Source organism: Papilio xuthus, unplaced genomic scaffold (genome assembly GCF_000836235.2).
Source record: "Papilio xuthus unplaced genomic scaffold, Pxut_1.1 DF825928.1, whole genome shotgun sequence".
In the NCBI taxonomy this organism is placed as follows: Eukaryota; Metazoa; Arthropoda; class Insecta; order Lepidoptera; family Papilionidae; genus Papilio; species Papilio xuthus.
The window spans coordinates 3710227-3730926 of NW_013532721.1; the positions used below are offsets into that span (position 1 = coordinate 3710227).

The following is a 20700-nucleotide window of genomic DNA, read 5'->3' on the forward strand; positions in this document are numbered from 1 at the left end:
ATCAAAGGCATTGTGTAGGATATAATGAGATAAAAACATTAAGTTATTGACACATTTGATGGAATAATGAACAAGTGTCGAGGTATTTGTAGCACGCGGTATTCACACCTGTTTTACGAAGATCATTTTATTTTATTTACCTAAAAAATATTCAGTTTGAATACCACGCGTTCATTTGTTTTCCAAGCGTACGTTAAATGCAACTTTATACGTATTTTTTTATTCAATTGTTTTTTTACTTTTTTATTATACATAATTTTTTTAATATTTGTTCGCAATGTATATTTTTCTACATCTTAAAACAATTTTTATGTAACTGAAAAGTTTAAATCTATTTTTTACGTTTTGTCTCTAGTAGTATTGTTTTGTTTAACGTATCAAATTGAATAATCATTACGTCTGATAAACACACGTCAGTGTGATATAATCGATTTAAATATTAATAATCGATTGTAACGGAACGAAATCGATTAGGCAGCAATCGATTGGGGTAACGATCGAATCGGGAGAGATCGATCTGACTTCACTCTCGATTTCGAGCGCCGCCCGCGTATGATTAACATAACGACATTGTTAACAAATGCAAATAAAACGAGTCGTTACTTTCCTGAATCAGAAATATTCATTGATGTTTTGTTCGTTACTTTATTTTATATTTTACGCGCGTTTTATATGCGTAATTAATTACGCAGAAAAAACGCATTTAAATTCTTCCTCAAAAGTGACGTAGTAAATTTTGATTAAATATCGTAGCCATTCTTACGGTGTAAGAAAACTTCGTGATGCAACCAGCACATATCTGCGAAGGAATTCAAAGGTATCTGTGAAGTCAACCAGCACTGGGCCAGCGGTGGACTATGGTCTAATTACCCCTGCCTGGGCAGACTCTGAGCCTCTCATTCCCCGCTGAGGGGCTCAGAGCCTCGTCCCCACGTATAGTGAGCTGATGATGATGATGATTTGAGCAGAAAAATGTGTTGAAAGTTATTTCAAGGTGGAATTCCGAAACATTAATTAAAACGAAGGAGGGACATAGAAGCAGAAAACAGTATAGATACCTTGTAATAACATAGTAGTTACTATATGAATCCATCTTTCATCCACGTTTCTCTATAAATACCTTTCGATCAAGAAAAAGTTCACTATACATTTTCGACTAAGAAAACTTCTTAATCGACTAATACTTTCGCTAATTTGATTAAAATATTTATTAAGTCAACGAAATTATTCATAATGTTTAGACAAATAATGCGTTGAGTTAGCGATAATAGATCCAAGGCTAAGCTACAGAATGGAGACGAGGAACTGCAACTTGTTATACAATTAATTCGAGTTACATTTAAATAATCTGCCGCCTTGTCAGTCCACCAATGTGGGCTGCCGACTTGTCGATAGATATGTCAGCCACAGAGTAGCCAATTCAGAGGTTTCAATTGATGTTTAGTGATCCGTTCGAAGTCCATAAGAGTATTTTGCCCCATTCCTTAGGTTACCTATGATTAACATAATTTCTTAAGCAAGCAGTATTTTTAGTAAAATATAAAAAAAATCTACGTAACCAAGCTGAACTTACTAAATTGTGTTGTGTTAGTTTTCTTTTCCAATTATTTAATTTTCATTTTATAACATTTTCTATTGATTTGACACTTCTGCAAGTGTTGCTGTTTACAATACTCTGTGGCAGTTTTAGTGAGGGCCCACATAGGCGTGTTATCTATCGAGTACTGGTGCATATCAGATGCTGGCCGGTGTTAATTACACACGCGGAAGGACCGAGGACCGGTTCCCTTAATTGACACCTACGCGCAAATCTACAAGCACAAAAAATAATTCTTTTCTATTTCTTTTAATTATTAAATTACTCGCTATTTTTAATTGTAATGACGGGACATATAGAAATATGGAATAGGTCCTAACCTAACCTAATTACGATGAGTCTGAAGGGCATAAATAATTAAATGGAGGTCCTTTATTCAAAATTCTAGTCAAATTGGCGATCTTAAATGTTCAGTTATATTACAAATTTTTATCAAAAATCATATTATCTTATTAATATTATAAATGCGATTTTTTTTTATACATGTACAGATGTTTCTTATGGAACGGCTAAACTGATCTCATTGAACTTAGACAGACATGTAAAACAAAATCTGGAAGAAGGTCTAGGTCTAGGCCAAGATATTAAGTTAATACCGCGAGGTACGAGTGTGCGACAACTACTAGTAAATATATATTAATAATAACTAGGTTGTGTGAATTTCCTGACTTTATTACGAATATGGTAATTAAAATAAGTATTATATTACTTACCAAGCCAAGTTAACATAAAATGTAAAATAGGTATATTTGGTAAGACTTAAAAAAAAAAGAAAATGTACATTAACTGCAATATGGTCTTAGTTGCATGGTGTGCGGCAATAAAGAAGAAACAACTGCAAAAAATATAATTTAGAAACGAAACGCAAAAGCAAATTGCAAACTTTACATCGCCAGAAGTCCCGCATTATCATAATTGTGTGTTTGATCAAATGTTGGACAAACATTTCTATATTATTAAGCTTGGTGGCCAATGTTGGAGAACATTAATATTGGCTGTTAAAGACAACGAACTTTTGAAACGAATATTGGTTGTGTATTCAATGATTATAATCGTGGGTATTCATTATGCGGAGAAAAAGTTAATTATTCATTTTAAAAATAACATATAATAGCAATGGAAAGCTACGGTTATTATAGGCATGTTTGATATGTCGTGGCTTGAAGCTCAAACAACTGAATACTACGGGAGGCGTTATGACGGGGTTTTTACGGATATGTAAGTATGTTTGTACCTCGATAGGAAAAAAAACGGTACTCTAATAGGATCACTGTGTTGTCCGTCTGTCTGTCTATCAATACCCTTTCTTAGAAACGCATGATTGTACCAAGCTGGAATTTATTCTACAGGGAGCGGCTCAATATGAAATTAGTCTTCAATTAATGTTATTGAAGACTTTATAACATATTTTAAACGTTATAAAGTCCGTATTTATAGATGTGTGTTCAAGGACGAGACTTCTGTTATAATGTTGCCTGCACAGGGTTGAGGTTCGGGGTGTGGGGGTGCAGGAGGGTGATTTATTGTTGCTGCTTGTACCACAGGTCGCGGACACGCTATGCCTTGATTAATTCCTAGCTTGATTAATTCAACGCAATATTTATAAGACATGCAAATTTTGTCTTAAAATATCCCTATTGAAATAAACGATTTAAGAGTATATATAATACGATCGCTATTAAAAGTCCCTCTCTTGGGGAAGGTAGAGGACAAACCAGCAGAGTACTAGAATTAAAAGATCAACTCCACAGAATAGATTTGTTAAAGGCAACACACAAGTCTTTCTAGCAATTTTTGTATATCATAAGGTGGCAAACAAGCGAGCGGCCACCTGAAATCGCTGAAATAGCGAAGGGACTGTTGCCCATACATATATGCAATCGCGTATGCGTTGCTTACCTTAAATCGTAGGAAGAGGGGATGCACAGAAAGAGAATATTTTCCTTTTCTATGCATCCTCCCATCAGGATAATCCATTTCCACTTCCCATCCTTTCCTTGTAAGAATAAGGAGTGCGAAGGGAAAGAGCACTAATTAGGCCTACGGGATGGACAGCTAATAAAATTGCAAAGTATTATATTCTTATGTTCACGTAATGAATTCCAAAAGCGAGGTCGATAGAAATCAAACAAGACAATAATATAATTTGTCGTTAGATGTCGCTTCCCCGAGCTGCCTGTACTGGGAACACTCCGCGATTGCATACCGAATAATAACATATTATTAAAATAAAACACACGTATCGGTCAACGATACACCGGCCACAGTATACGTGTAATTATTTTAGGACTAGTGATGTGCGCATAACGTTAGTATGGGAAAGTTGTACCGACGTTTTGGTATTTTTGACTAAGGTCGCCGACCGTGAAATTTCTTTGCATATTTTTTCAATATTAAATTATGTCTATTAATTTGTCTCTATTGATATTTTTTTTTATATTTTAATAGTTAAAAATATTCCAGTAAGTATTTTTTTCAACGTTTTGTTAAATTGTCAAATAGCGAGAATCGAACCCATGACTTCTAGATAGGAGGATTTTTGGATTATGTTTGATGACCTAGAAGCGCAAAACATCATATGAGCAGTAGTTTTCTTTATGAAATTAAAAAAAAACAACCTATGTTTTGTTATACAATTTACGACATTTTAATAAAAATTACAAAACAATAACTGTCTTTTATTTAACGATCCCTTATTTTTTTGTACGCTAACTAACATGTGTAATTAATGTATATCATTTATAAATCCCTATAAATATTCGTAATTATTTAAATAAAATGATTATTATAAACTTGCTTTTTATTAAAAAACAAACGCCTCATCTTGTGTTAAGTGAACACCAATACCCAAATATGTTTCGATTGAAAGAAAAGAATTTAGCAAAAAAAAGTCGAGTCCAATAAAAACACAACTACAAATAATTGTCTTTTACTTAATAATTATTTTTGGAGAATATACCAAAAGAAATATGTTGTCGTGTATACATGTATGGTGAACGTGAGTGTACCAAGGGGTCGTCCCTACGCGTAAGGGCAGGTGCAGACGGTGCGGGCGCAAGCGATCGCGATAAACCGCTTCCGCCACGCCTGTTAACTTACGTGTGTCCTTTTTACGCTATCAAATTATTTACAACCTGTCAACGCGCTATACTCTAGACATGGACGGAAATTATACTTTTTACAAATACAAGAGCGATTTTAATATATGATAATAGCTGTCTCCCGCGACTCTGGTCGCGTGGAATTAAAAAAAAACTTAATAAGTAGCCTATGTGTTTTTCCAGATTATGTTCTACATGTATGCCAAATTTCATTGGGATCCATTCAGCAGTTCTGGAGATCCCTTCAAACAAACATCCATCAATCTAAACATTCACATTTATAATATTAGTAATATTTATAATTTAGTACAGTATGATTATAAATTATTTCTTCCAAAGATATGAATTATTTATTGCATTGTTTATGGTCCAATTTGGCAAATTGTAATTGATAGTTTCCGGTTGAATTTTGTGGCCATCTTTTTTTACTTTTTTTAGAGCTCCGTAATTCGAACTTTTAAGCAGAGGCGACTATAAAAAGGTAAGTGTCAGCGTGACCGTAAAATGATAGATAGGTATAATAGTATTCAAGACAATATTCATATTGTATTATTTTAAATTACAAAGAAAGATTTTAGATAACAAACCGCGGGTTTCTGAGACCAAAACCCCCGTTTATAACATATATGTGTTTTGTCAAATATAATGATAAGGAGCACGATAAGTTTCATACATAGATTTTGGTCTCAGAAAGCAACGGAAAGAGTTGTGTAATAGTCGATGTCACTATCCCATATAAAATATAACTATATATTTAAAGGCCGGCAACGCATCTGCGGTTCCTCTGATATTGCTGATGTCCATGGGCGTCGTTGAACACCTCGGTGTTCCCGCTGCTCGTTTGCCCCCTTCTGTTATAAAAAAAACAAGAACCTTGTGAAAACGAAAAATTGTTAAAATAGTATTAGCTCTCTTGGTTATCGTCTTGTGACATCGACTACCATTATTCCCATCATATTCGTAAATAGACTAATAGACAAGAGCTTTCAACACTTTAAGAAGTTTTCGCTAAACAATTGGATTAAGGGTAGCAAAAGCAGTTATTTTGGATACCTAGTGAGGCATACTAACGCATAGTGAGTAGGTACCTTTTTCTCTGACCGCTGGTTGCTTCAGTCATAAAATTCTTCAGGTCATGCGTTATTTTTTAGTAAATATGTTATATTTATTTGGTTGTTTTTAATGAAATTTATTGTAAAGGAAATAAATAAATGAAGTAATAAATAATATTAATGGATGTACATTTAAATTTGATAATTCGAAAAGATATATTTAAAAAATTAATATTTAAATATTATTTTAAAATAATGATGCATAATAATGCATTTGTTTATATTAAAAACGATAATTAAAGTGAGTGAGATGAAAAAATTTGAAATGCAGATTAAATCTATTAAATACATCGAGATATTGACACAATTCAATTCTCCAGTAAATTATAAATTATTGATAACTTCTTTGTGGAAATTTGAATTAAATATTGTAAACGGTTTGGTTAAGGTTAAATAAGTTTTTTAACGATATCTTATTACATTAATAAATCAATTTTAGAATTGAAATGAAAATAGATTATGGAACCAAGTGTTGAAAAATCACTTTTAAATTGTCTTTAATGTAAGTATAAGTATCGAAATTGTTTTGTAATAATCCGAATCTTACTATCTTACTAATATAAGAAATGCGAATGTTCAGATGGATGGATGAATGTTTGTTTGAATGGATGTTTGTCCAGAACGGATGAACGGATCTCGATGAAATTTCGCATAAATGTAGAGCCTAATTTAGAAGAACATCACCATCAGCTCACTATACGTCCCCACCGAGGGGCTCGGAGCCTACCCTAATTTAAGGGTGATTAGCCCATACTCAACCACGCTGGCCCAGTGCGGGTTGGTTGACTTCACACATATCTTTAAATTTCTTTTAGAAGAACACATACTACTAAATAAGTATTTTTTTTTAATTCCGCACAGACGGAGTCGCGGGCGACAGTTAGAGAATAAAAATCAACACAACGGGCAGATGACGCAGTTATAGTACCACCGTAGGGCTGTCGTACGACAGTTGCTTGTCGTAAATATTCCTCGCGACGTCTAGCTGTCTATTGTCAGCGGGTAATTTGTTGGCGCAGCCCTGAGTTATGGTTCCGGTGCCGTTGGCCTAGGGAACAGTCTTTGGACGGCCTCAGTGTTACTATTTCCGACTTGAAGACTAATGGTAAAAGGAAAATGCCACATTTATTTCTAATTTTAACTTTTTGATATTAACATTTTTGCAGTTGTTAAACAACTTATTTCAGTTTGAATTACACAGTGAGAATTAAGAAACTAGAAGTGACATAGTATAAGAAAAAAGTTTAGTAAAAGCCTAATAAATATAGTCAATACCTAAATATTCTTTAGATGATATCTATGCTTCTTAGAAGGCTTCCTTGTTCATCTTTCAATTTATCCTGGTTACAGGAGTCTCGAGTTTATCAGCGTTAAATGTTAATACATTTATAAACAAACCAAAAAAAGGTTTTCTGTCACGGTACATTTAAAAATTTGCTTGCATCAGTAAAAGTGAACCGAAGTTAATAAATGTTATAAATCAGCCGGCGGCGACTGGACGATATTGATTGCACACTTTGGCACATAGATGGCGTTAGCCGCGGACTAGTGGGTGGGCTTTGTACACATACATGCCACTGGACTACGTCCGCTCGGAATACAAAAAAATATTAGTAGCCTATGTGTCCTTCCAGACTATGTTCTACATCTATGTCAGATTTCAGTGAGATACCTTCTAACAAACATCCATCCTTAAATTCAAACATTCGTATTTATAATATTAGTAAGAAGTTAGATTGGTTTAGAAAAATAACGCGATTGCTGAATAGGGTATTTAACCGGTAAAAGCTACCAACGGCTTTTTTGTCTAAAAGTTATTTATTTAAACTTTAACGTTTCCTTTAGTGAACTGAACTAAAGACTTCAATTACCCCCCTCCCCCCCTTCAGAACTAACGAAAGAAATGAAGGAAGAGAGCTTTTCTTAAAGACAAAGTAATAACATAAGAAAACTTAAAAAAGGCAGTTATACCAAATATAATTCATGTTGGTCAAATAGAACACACACAACTATTTAGCTTGTTGAAATCAGTACGAGTTAATAAGGTATTTTGTATTCATCGAACACTAAGATACCCTTTATAGTAGGTATTTGTTATGTAGGTTGAAAATTTACACAAATTGCTTAAGTTTTGTAAAATTATCCGAAACTGACACGCATGGCTCGTGACTGGACCCCGAGGGCAGTATTAGTGTTGATCCAGCACGTGCGTGCGGCATGTCTGGTATTGTTTCACGCATCTGCAGTCGATGTAATTAGGCATATATTGAAATCGATAATATTTTTTAAATAAATCTCTTATTAAATAAATTACAGTTGAGCCTCCGCCGAGAACTGAAAAGAGTTTTAGAATAAGGGCTTTAGAAACCCATTTAATTCGACCTTCGTCTAATGAGTTAAGTTACTCTTATTTACGTCTCTACACACTTTAAACTATTTTCCATACTTTCCTCAATAAGTCAAAGCGATAACTTTATTGCCTTCTTATAAAAAATTGTAAAAATCGATTTTTAAAGTATCAAAGTTTACTTAACGTTTATCTACCAAAATATAGTTATAAAAGAGCATAAATGTCTATTTAAAATATAGTGCAAGAATATGCTTGTCAGTAGACAATCCCCACTTTGGCGACGTGTTGGCGGCGCGGGCGTCGCACGAGGCCAGTCACGTTTAAGCACTATTTTTACCACCCAATGACATCTTGCTGACGGACCGAATCAAATCGCTTTCAGTAAGTATGGCGGCGAACTACACAACACTATGAAGTACAACAGTTAACAGTATAATGGAAAATAATGACATATATTTGAAATAAATTCTTTAAGTTATTTTATAGTAATTAAACACTTATTCTGAACCTAAATTTAGCTGATATTTTACCAAATGTGTAATTACTAATAACAATACGACGGTAAAGTTTCATATTTCTACATTCAAAATTGTGTATTATAACGTATAGCTGCTGTCCGCAACTGCGTGTGCGCGGAATCAAAAAAAACTTATTAGTAGTCTATGTGTTCTTCCAGACTATAGTCTACGTCTATGCCAAATTCCAGCGAGATACTTTGTAACAAATATCCATCCATCCAAACATTCGCATTTATAATATTAGTAAAATTTAGAGCACATAAAAAAATTACCGAGTAATTCATTTTAACGCCAGATGACTTAAAACCAGTCTAATAGTTTATAAAAAAACAAAGCTGATTGTTAATAAACCTTCAATCAATACGACAGCAAATGATAAGTTAATAAAAATATTTGTTAAGGAATTCGATCATAGCTTCGAACAAACAAAACATTAAAGGTAAGCAAAGCAATCCATAACACCGTCTCTCGGGGTATAGTATTAATTGGACAGATACAGCTCATCCGTACTAACAGCAGGTGTTCCCAAATTATCCGTGATAAATATATACCATCAATATCGGAGCGAGACGGCCACCCTTTCACGGTTGTGGTCGCACGTAATTGTGGTCACGATGTTTCATAACGTAACACATAATAGAGGTATCCGATTACATGCTCATTAGATATTATACAGCTAGAGATTTAATTTTTTTATATATAAAGTGTCAAAAGTGCATGCGGCTACCGAAATTGCGGAACGACCCCTGCGTAAAAACATCCGCAATTGCAAATGGATTGGGACACACGGGAAGAGAGTACGCGTTCTCCGTCACTACACTATTCCTTCCTATCCATTCCTTACAAGAAAAAGATGGGAAGGAAAATTAGGTAAAAATAAAATTAGGCCTCCGCGCATAGTCATCAGATGAAAAGAGGAATTATTTTGACATATTATTAATTGTGTTAGGTATTTATAGAATGTATAGAAGTCGAGGGTCGGAGGCTCAGGGGTCAAGCACTTGATTTGCAATCTGCAGGTCCTGGGTTCGAATCCCGCCATAGGCCAATGTGTTTTTCGATTTCCAATTTACATATGTACATTTATCCGACGTTTTTACAGTGAAGGAAAACATCGTGATGTAATCTGCGCATATCTGAGAAGAAATTCAATGATATGTGTGAAGTCAACCAACCCGCATTTGGCCAGCGTGGTTGACTATGTCCTAGTCACCCGTGAATTTGGGTAGGCCCTGAGCCCCTCTGAGGTGAAGTATAGTGAGCTGATGATGAATTTATAGAAAGTATGCATAAGTTTTGTAATTAACATTTCGTATGTGTTTTAGTGGTCCTAAATTAATATGAAGCTATGCAAATTAAGCATGAAATTAAATATAATTTTTTGCTAGAAATGATTTATTGTAATTTGTTAAACCTAACTTTGCATAGAAACTCCGATAATTGGATCGTAAATTTGGTGATTAGTGACATTAATATGCCAAATATTACGTTAATATTGATTTATCGCATGTAAGTTATTATTACTAAAAAACTGACTTGGAATTAGAGATAATGTAACTTAAATTTTTTTATATCATAAGGTTACAAACGAGCGAGCTGCCATCTGAAATCGCTGAAATAGCGAAGTGACCGTTGCCCATAGACATACGCAATTGCATATGCGTTGACTACCTTTAGACGACGGAGGAGAGGATGCATAGAAAGAAAAGATTTTCCCCTTCCATGCATCCTCTCATCCGGAAGTCCACTTCCACTTCCCATCCTTTCCTTATGAGAAAAAGGGTGAGAAGGGAAAGTAGTCTAAACTAGGCCCCCGGGACGCACACTCATTAGACGAAACGCGGAATTGCTTCCACTTCACGCCTGTCTTCAAAAATAACTTAATGATGTGGTAGGTAATTAAGAAATTAGCTGGCCCACTATCGCTGGATATAATGAGATGGAACAGACCTATAAGGGAGCTTCAAGTACAGCACTGGGTCTAAACGGCGTGAGATCTAGAATACTGGAGACTTGTTAAAGAAGACCAAGAACCACTTTTTGTATCTGCATCACTCTAGTTATGTAGTTAATTAAGTCAATTACGTTGCTTAACAAAAACCGATGACACTAAATTAGACAAATTTAGGTTGTTTAGCTTGTTGTACACCTACGAAATGGTGTTCCCATAAAATGTAAAATATACGATTATACGAAGTGACTGGCCGAATATTTTCAACAACTTTCATTGTAGGTTAAATATTTAAAACTTATTCGTTATTCTATAGCTGTCTTTGGAACATTGAGTTCTATAAAATCGATAAGATAATTTACACTATCTTTACTAAATAGCCCGCGACTCCGTCTGCGCGAAATTAAAAAAAATATAATAGTAACCTATGTCTTCTTCCAGTCCATGTTCTAGATGTGTACCGAATTGCATCAAAATCCGTTCAGTGGTTTCGGAGATACCTTCAAACATCCATTCATCCAAACATTCGCATTTATAATATTAGTAAGATGTAAAAAAAATGCGTATTGTGAAAATATTATTTTTATCTCCATCATTTTAGATTATTATGATTATTATCGAAATGGTCTATCACAATGTTACTGTTTAACAAATAAATTTAAGACAGATTAGAGTAACATTTGTAAATGTCTAACGATGTTCCTTCGACCTCCCTCGTGTTTGCCAACTACTAACATATTTGGAGACGCGACGTTAAATGTTTCAGTAAGTGACCATATTTCAAGCGCTATACACATAATAATTTATGTCAACGAGATTCTTAATCCGCGGCTATAAACTGACAGTCTAAATAAATTCATCCCACCGATGTAAAAGGTCGTAAGTGTTGCAGCGAGCAAGAGTCTTGCGACGTTTGTCTACGCGTCTCCCGAAGCCATAGATCCCACGCGCCGGCGAGCCCGCGCCAAACTGGTAAATCGGCTCTTGCGCAACTCGGAGACTACAGTTGGTTTCCAATTTTATGTTGACCGGTTTCGAAGTTGTCTTAGCCTTCTAATTTCGGCTCGTTTAGATTGGAAAATACGACGCGGCCCGAAGATATCGTACCCAGCGACCAGGTGAGATCTGAGCAACCGTAGGTTTCACTCGCGGTGTCTCCCAGTGACATTCTCATAAACATATCTCACAGATACGTCGAGTCATTAATTAATAAGTTTAATCAAGCGATCGAGAGCTCGGCGCCGTCAGAGAACTCTCACCGCGTTATTTTAACGTTAAAATATCGCTACGGCTTCTCAGATCGCCAGGCTGTATATCACCGTGTCAGTAAAATGCGTCGATATCTTTGAGGCTAGCGGTTAAGTGATGTTATACTTATGGCCAATGGTAATGACTGTAGTTTATTAACTACAAAAGCATCTTCTTAGGTAGATACACTTCTTCAACTTCTTGAAGTGCCAGAGTAGGAACTAATGATTGATATAAACCCAAAGATGTATGGGCACTTGAACAAACAGCATTATAATCACTGATTCTTGCTGTAGATTAGGTAACTCCAATCTACTTAGTATAAACAGGTTCTCATAACAGTTCCAGGTTTGTCATATGTTGGAGTGTCCTGCTTATCCTGTAGCAGCATGAGCGAGGTGTGAGGACGTTGTGCAGGGTGTAGGGCTGCAGGGAGCCAGCCCACGCGGCCGGTCGGGCGGCGGGAGGCCGCGCACAAATCAACGCGCACTCGCGCTCGCAGGACCCCCGTTGTCAAGGTACGCAGGGCTGTCTGTTATATTTGTTTATCTGGAACAAATAATCTTAACGATAAACTTGGTATTACCAAACGAGGAATTCTGATTACTTGACATAATTATCAAAATTGCAATTCACAAAATACTTCATTAACTTAGAAATTTAGCTTGAACTGATGCTATTGCAATTGTTAAAAGTAGGACTGCTTAAGTTATGTGTGAACATGTAAAATTACAAGTTATCCTTAAGATAATCGTATTATTTGTATAGTGTCTGTTCTATTTTGATTTCATACATGAAGCAAATTATTTCATAGTATTACCATAAATATTAAAAGAAGTTTTGTATAAGTCTTTACTAGGCATTGTGAAGTGTCAACCCTGGCCCCCCGGCGCGGGCGCAGCGCCGACACTCTCACCTCCGCGCCCCGTAATGAACAATATAAATGTGCTATTTGCTGCGCTCGCGCACCGGCCGGTATCATCCCGTCCACTGTGGCCTGACTGCGGACTGCTCGTACCAACCCACAGATGACATGTGCCGCATACACCTGTACAAACTAGTTTTGTTTTTTAAAAATCTAAAATGTTACCAATAAAAACCGATAACATCCAAATTCGACGATGTTCAAATTAAAACGAATAACAAAAGATAACTTCCGCTGTAAATTGTCCTATAATCAAATACCAGGCAACGACCATAAACGACAAAATTTGTTACATCCTATCAAAATAATATCCTAAACGACTGCCAAATTTCGACGTCCATTAAACTCGTATGGAAATTGTCCTTTTGGGAACTTTTTCTCCCGAAGGGCTGTGACAGGACTATTATATTATTAGGATCGTTTTTAGTAATGATAGGGCCGGGACCGGGGTACGCGACCTGAGCGCCTGGAGGGACTAATCGTGCATCGCCACTAAATAAAAAACTTCGGCCACTTCATTATAGTTATACGTTCGCATTATTAAAAGTCCGCCCGGCTCTTTGGAGTGAAGACAGTTGATTTTGCATTCCTTTACGGTGACTTGAGTCGAGACGGGTGGAAGTTTGATGTGGCGGAGACATGGTAGGAACAAATTAACCGCTTTTATTTACGTTGTGGTCCATTAAAAGGTATAAAAATAAGGGAACGATGGCGCTTTTGAGACGTCATCCACACCGAGCGTCGCCACGAATCAGAATAAGGAAACAATAGTCGCGGCAAAAAATGAACACGACGGTTCGGTGGCCGTGGAATTTGGAAACGAAATTCGTGGATCGCATTTTGCGAATACTCTCGCGTGTTAGTGCATTATTATTTAAGTTGGAGCTTTTGAAAATGGTTGTGATGGGCCTGCGGTGGTTTTTTTCGGCGGCGCGTGCGAGCCGCATAATTGGCGCGCCAACCGGGTAGAAGCGCGCTTTTTGCACCGGCCCCAATCAGCTCTATAATGTTACCAATTCTAATAAATTTGCAAATGTTGTGGCGATTGCCATTTTAAGCTCTATTAGGATATGCCATATAAGATTTTACAGTTTATTTTTATTAATTAAAAACAAGCAAATAACATCACTTTGTTAGACGTCAAAACGATTAACATCGTTAAAGAATTATTTCAATTCTATAAGATATGTAATTTAAGTGATATTTTTAAAGTATCAATGAATAAAATAAGATACATAGCGGCGGAGTAACAATAACGCAAAGCTGTGAGGACATATATGGTCGCAGATGCAGGTAAGAAAGGGGCTTGGAGACCTCTAAGCAATGGGGCGAGCGTCGCTCGGAGCGATGGTCGACCGCCGCGGCCTCGGCGTCTCTTACCTCACAAAAAGCAATTTAGGCGACGGCGACGGGATCGCATATGATAACAGGAATCCCGTTGCGTAGCCTCGGGTGCGTGGCTTTGTTCCCCAAATTTAATACCCCTAACATCGATGAACGCTGTGAGTATTTTTATATAGGTTTCTGTCGACTCTCGTCTGACCTTAGCGAGTAGCGGTGCCGGGGGCAGTCCGTCCGTCACATGTCATTCCGATCGCTAACAATGGATAGACTTTGCGAAAATGGTACGCGTGTCGCAGCCGCGACGGCCCGACAATGCCACGGAAAAAAACAAACAATCGAATAGAAATCGAAAACAGAGCTTCTTTCGAATGCGACCGAACGGGATTTTGGAAATCCGGTTTGAATTTTATTTGGTTTGGTTTATCGCGTGCGGTGACTCCTCCGCCGGCTCTATTGTCCACATGTCACACTCCTCGGGGACAAAATAATACCTATCCATTATGGGATCAATAAAAAACTAAGGACGCATTATTTTTAAATAGAATTTAGCTAATAATAAAACGGATGTTAAACGTTATAGTATTTCAATAGATGTCATACGATAATGTGTCACGAAATTAAAAAGACAAACTGTTTAGCTCATTTATTGATCGGAAGGAAAGGAAACACGTTAAAGATGGTGACGAGGTTGTGTTAAACGACAGCATATATTCATTACAAGAACCCGTTAAGATAAGCATCCTGATGACAACAATAACCGTCCAACTTTTTTTCGAGATTTAATTTGTATTTTATTAAAAGTTGTAGAGTAAATGAATTATAATTAAATCGATATAGGTATTTACCGCGGAAGCGACAAATCCCTTGATCGGCCAACGTCGTGGCGCAGCAGGGTCGGGGCCAGAGGTCTATGTCACAACGGCGTGACGTCACATTAAAAGCAAGCTATTGTTCTACTTTTGAACACCATTTATAATTAAATTTGACGCACGTACACAGTACATATTTTTAAAACATTCTCATTTAATATTTTGCATACATTTTTGCTTCATATATTTTTCCTTATTCGAGTGAATAGAATAGTAGAATATTCTATAAAGGCCTTAGAACTTGGACAGTGTTTAAAATACATTTTTGTTTAAACATTGTTCGTACGTCAATTCTTTTACTTTGGACTTTAGTCCTTAGACTAGCACTTTTGGCTGGACACAAATTTGGCTTTTGGTACATTTTTATGTCTATGCTAGCGAAAAGAAGATCTTAACCATTAATTACGAAATAATTATACCAAAAGCAGTACTAACCTCTCTCTTCTATATTTGTAATTTGTCGTTGGGATTTCTTCGTAAATATGGGGTCATAACCTATACGTTTAAAAGTTATAACTAATATTGTTACGTAGCAATATCATTTTTTTACTAAGTCCTTTTACAGTTCGTGACATCGCAAAACGTTATGTTTAAAAATACAAATATTTTAAAGCTCCAAAGGTTACTGAAGACCATAAAAAACGACAAAAAAACTAAATCCAAAGCTTAACAAAACACTACCGCATAAAAAAGCAAAGGTGAGAAAATCCGCTAATTAGTACGTTGGTAGACCGCCCTATAGGTGGCAAAACACGAACAATTGCCGCCCTAGCATTTATGAAAGTATAATTAGCTTTTGTAATATTTTTCTAAAATCCATAGAGATTTCTATTCAGTTGCAAATCTTGGTACCTTGGTTTACGTTCCGATGAACAGTAATTATTGTATAAATAAGGTAAGCTGCACAATCTTAGTTTTGTCATGATTTTTAATTGATCAACGATTCTCTTGAGAAATTTCGCAATTATTTAATAACAAGAATACATGTAGAATACAGTTAAAATGTAAATAACGGCGCTATGGTATGAAAAAAAGCTTTAAGTGATTGTGGTCCCTTTGTGGGCACGTGCTTCGGAGCTTGAAGCTTGTATAATTAATTCGTGAGAGTGACACCAAGCAGATACCTGCGCCCGCTTGCAAACAATCCGGCGCATGCGACGTTCAGGTGTATAATCTTTATTTGTGTTCTTTTTTGCTTCCACTTCCCCTTTGCATAAATTAATTTTGCAATTGTTACTACCCGTACTTTGACTTTCAAATACCGTGTTGCGGTTGACTAACTATATCGTTTGATTAGTTTTTATCGTTATAGTTGATATTAGGATACTTTAAAATTATTAAGAGATTTTCGTTATTTACTTTGTTTAAATCGGAGCGATGAATTTTATAATTTCTAAGCAGTCGAATGGCATTCTTAACGATCATTATTTTTATTTGTCGAACTAGTAACAGATCAGTGAGCACTTTGTTATCTATTGCAATCATCTTAACAACACCTCTGTCGCAATCTAAAATGTTCCATAAACGTTCCGTATTAAGTTCAATTTTATTGTGTTCAAAAATAATCTAAACTATATCAGCTATTGTATTCAGGCTTTGTAACTTGTGCTTTAGTGCCCTGTGTTAGAGTTTTATTTGCTTTGTTAGGGTTGAGATTTGGTCTCACCTGGCCGAGCGGGCCGGCAGCTGGGTCGCTTTGTCTCGACTCATCACTTGACTCGGCCGAAAGGGATGCGGCGCCCATGTGAACCCACTAACGGAATCCTTGGGAATGGATGCGCCTGCGCAGATAATAGTGTACGTGTGTTGTTACTGGGACAATAGTAATGCGATATTTTTTAAATAATGTAGACCAAAATTTACTTTATGTTTTCTGTGTGTTTTTACTTGTAGATTTGTTTTTACTAAATTGTTGTTTTTTATAATTTTTATGAAATGACATTTAAAGCTTTACCTAGGAATAAAACATTTCTTTTAAAATTACTTCCGATTATGATAATATTTGGAACTTTAAAATTATTCTCATTACCAAAAAGTGTTGTTGACAATTAAATCAGGCTTGTATTAACAGAAGTTTTTAAATTGTAGGAAGTCAGTTTGAATTAACATGGAAATCAAATACAAAAGTTTAATTCCCGCAATGTTATGCAAATGTGCTGATGTCGTCCGTGTCGTCAGCGGTGTTTCTCCGCGGTCGCTCTCCACTCGCTGTCCACCTGATGGGAAAAGAAATTATAATAAAAAAAGATACGACCTGACACGACCATACGTTTCGTATGTTTGGCGATTTTCTAATAGATCACATACATTAATATGCTCGGAGACTGGTTCTCGTGAGATCCGTTAGTAGTTTTATGTAAATTATTTATTTTATGGCTGCTCCCAGCTTACATTATAACGATCCACCGAAAAACGAACGTCGAAGCAGCGATGGCCGCCAAGCTAAACGTTCTTTATGCGTCCGCGATAAGATAACGTATCCACTGCGATAGTCCGCTAGAAAGTGTCATATATCATGGTATTAGTGAAATAAAATATCTTTTTTTATACATTTCGCTGATTGAATGCGTTAATGGAGCGTACATCTGTGCTACCGCACGCTATATCGCTGTTAAGTGATTTTTCAAAAGCATTTTCTTTGGCGATAGAAAATAGTTTTAATTATTGTTAATCTAAATTATCATGTTGGTTTAATTAAAGTAATGGTATTAATTTAAATAGTTATTTGAAGAGAGAAAGTAGAATTATACACACACCCATTTGATTTCAGAAGTCCAATTATAGATGCAGACCACGGGCATTGATAGAGTTAATTCCCGTTAAAGTTTTTTCGTATTTCTGCTATTGATTTTGTGTACTATTTTTATTAAGCCTTGCGTAATTTAATAAGACTAGTCTACGTTAATAATATTGATTCAAACTCAACTGATTTTAAGAATGGGAATCATCGGATCCGGTATGGGTAAACGACGTGGACCGCGACCGTTAGATGAAGAGTGACCGTTGTAGCAGTTGTAGGAACACGATTGATACCATACGAAAGGAATTCGATTACTATGCAAGGTACCGGCGTTAGCGCATTGTGGGCCGCGGCTAGGGAAACGTCGCCCAAACTAGTTTGTGTCCAAACGGCCGGTCGCATAGAGGCACATCGCTGAGATTAATGCACAGAACCGGATGCTGCCTCTCCCGGCTATCGGTGAAACGGTCGCGAGCTACAAAACCAGCCCCGCGACGTCTTTTTGTAATCTCTAGCCGATCGCCCTTAGACAGCCGCACGGCGCTCATTCATCGGTCGAGATGAAAGGAATTTGGATAATCAGCTGATAGCGGAGACGCGGATAACGGTCCGTTTTTGATCAATTATCCATCGTAACACCGGAGCCCCCTCATCTAACGAATTTTAGAGTCGCTCTTATAGAAATGGAAAGCAACGACTCGTTTTTATTAATAACGTATGCGCGACGTTACACCGGTCTTCTGCGATTAGTATCCGCCGCTTCGCGTAGGCACAATGGAGCGGCCGCGGAGATCGCGGGAGGATGCGATCGGCGCGGAGGGCTCGATGGTATCGCATTTCGTGAACCGCGCCGATGTCTAATTTTCAATACAATGGGCGTAAAAAACTCACGTGAAATATATGTCACAGTGCCACCCTCGGGCGCAGACAATGGACAAAGGAGCCCTCGGAGCGGGTTTAGCGCGCGATGCACCCACGCGCTTTGTGCGCGCATTGTGCTGCGCCGGAGCAGGAAGATCGATCTCTCGAGCAATAGACGAGACACGTGCGCTGTCGCGTCCTAAAACATGTAAATTGTCGTCTCGAGGTGAAAGTTTACCGGTGGAAAAGTAAAAGTCTGTGCACATCTGCCGGCGGTGTCGGGTGGCGCGGCGCGGGGGCGGCGTACTCGAGGGTTGCCGATTGTTCCTCGTCTTCTCACTGCGGCCACAAAAAGTGTTCCACAAAGAGTTAACAGATAAAAAGGGAATCTCAGGTCGCATTCAGTTCCATTTATACACGATAATAATCGACTACAAATCGGCCAATCTTTTTCTGACAGTCATTGTTGTCTCCGGTTTGTTATGAGGTTTCATTATAGGCTTGACACTACTGTTGTTATATTTTTTGAATGCAAATGATTTATTATTTTCCGTGTCTATTATGTTTCTACGAGTTGATTCTTTCGACTACAATATACTTGAGTGTATTTGATATAAATAAACACATTCCTAATGAAACAGAGTTCCTCTTCATTGTACGATAAAAAACGAGACATTCATAGAATTTCACTTTCCAATAAGTTTCTGTTGCACCTTGCGATAACTCAACAATTACAGTTTGTTTTCTATTGAAAAACAGAGAGAGAGAGGGACAGTCATATCATAAATCAGACTCGTCTTGTAATGTTAGGTGAATGAGAATAATAAACTTTATTTCTTAAATTTACACTAGAATACCGAAGCAAATTAATCATATCCCTATCATGTTTGTAAAATCAAAATTGTCATCGAAATGATCCCCAATAGGAATAATTAAAATATTTTCGATAGAGGAGGAGTCAAAGTGCTTGTAGGGTCGCGACATATGGCTTCGGTTGTCACGGGGAAACCGCGGGCAGCCGACAAATTAGTGTTTAAGAGATTGCCATCAATACGACTACAAACTGTCCAATCCATTACGAACAAATGGCGTTATTTAAGAGAACGTAAGCCCCGCGCACTAGTGTTGTGTTACTGACCGATTGTGAATTTCGTCAGTTGATAATTCGACTAGATACAACGTTACATTATTAATTGTAAACTAAACGCTCAAGGCGACCTGTATTGTCTTAAGTTAGCCTTCTTGTTATAACATGTTAACTGTATAGTCAATCCTAACGAAACTAATCTGTGGACTCCTAATTAAGGAAACACACTTATATTGGTTGAGACTAAAGTCTCAGTGTAACGCTTAGTTCGATTATAAAATGCCAACATTCACAATAGTTCGGTGACATTGCAGAATGCCACACTGCTTTCCTATTGTGTGGCTTCCCTCTGTTATATGGAATTTGATGCACAAATTATATGACTTGCGGTTGCAACATTAAATCATTTCGATTTAAACTAGCATTGAGTGAATTTTATGGACGTATTTTACTTAAATGGGACGTAAACAGTTAGAAATTACGATATTTAATGGTAAATTTCTAATATTATTGTGATTCTTCACATTCGAACCAATCTCCGAAGCCCAATTATTCTGTATCTTAAGTCGTTCTATTTAAAACTTTCAATTTGAGATTAAATTTTAATGTCATGTTGGTATAACCAATCGGTTCTTGCAAATATATATCCAAACATTCGCATTAATATTAGTAAGAAAAAACCTTTTCATAAGTGATTAAAAGTATTTTTATTTCACTCTTTATTATTGTAAAGATGCGCAGTCGGAGAGTCTGGAAGTGGCTTTAGGCTCAGTTGCCGAGTTGTGGCTAATCGAAGATCATTATCATACCAGATTCAATCAGGAGAACGATTAAAAAGGATTTAGTGCGTATTTCACGAGGCGATGTTTTATAAAGAATTCATTCATTCGTTCTTGCCGCTTCTGTTGCAAATGAATCGATGTTTCTTTACGATGGAGGATTTTTTAATGACTTAATAAAATAATTTAGAAGTGACATTTTAAAAATTTACGTGTTA

At 36.6% G+C, this 20700-nt stretch overlaps 1 long non-coding RNA gene across 1 annotated transcript in view; it reads left to right on the forward strand.

The window, feature by feature from the left end:
* The first annotated feature begins 11300 nt into the window (after window positions 1-11300).
* LOC106125201 (uncharacterized) overlaps window positions 11301-20700 on the forward strand; it is a 40181-nt gene continuing 30781 nt past the window's right edge. The window contains exons 1-2 of the long non-coding RNA XR_001228253.1: window positions 11301-11747; window positions 12220-12395. This is a non-coding gene — a long non-coding RNA (uncharacterized LOC106125201). The remainder of the gene's footprint in view (window positions 11748-12219; window positions 12396-20700) is intronic.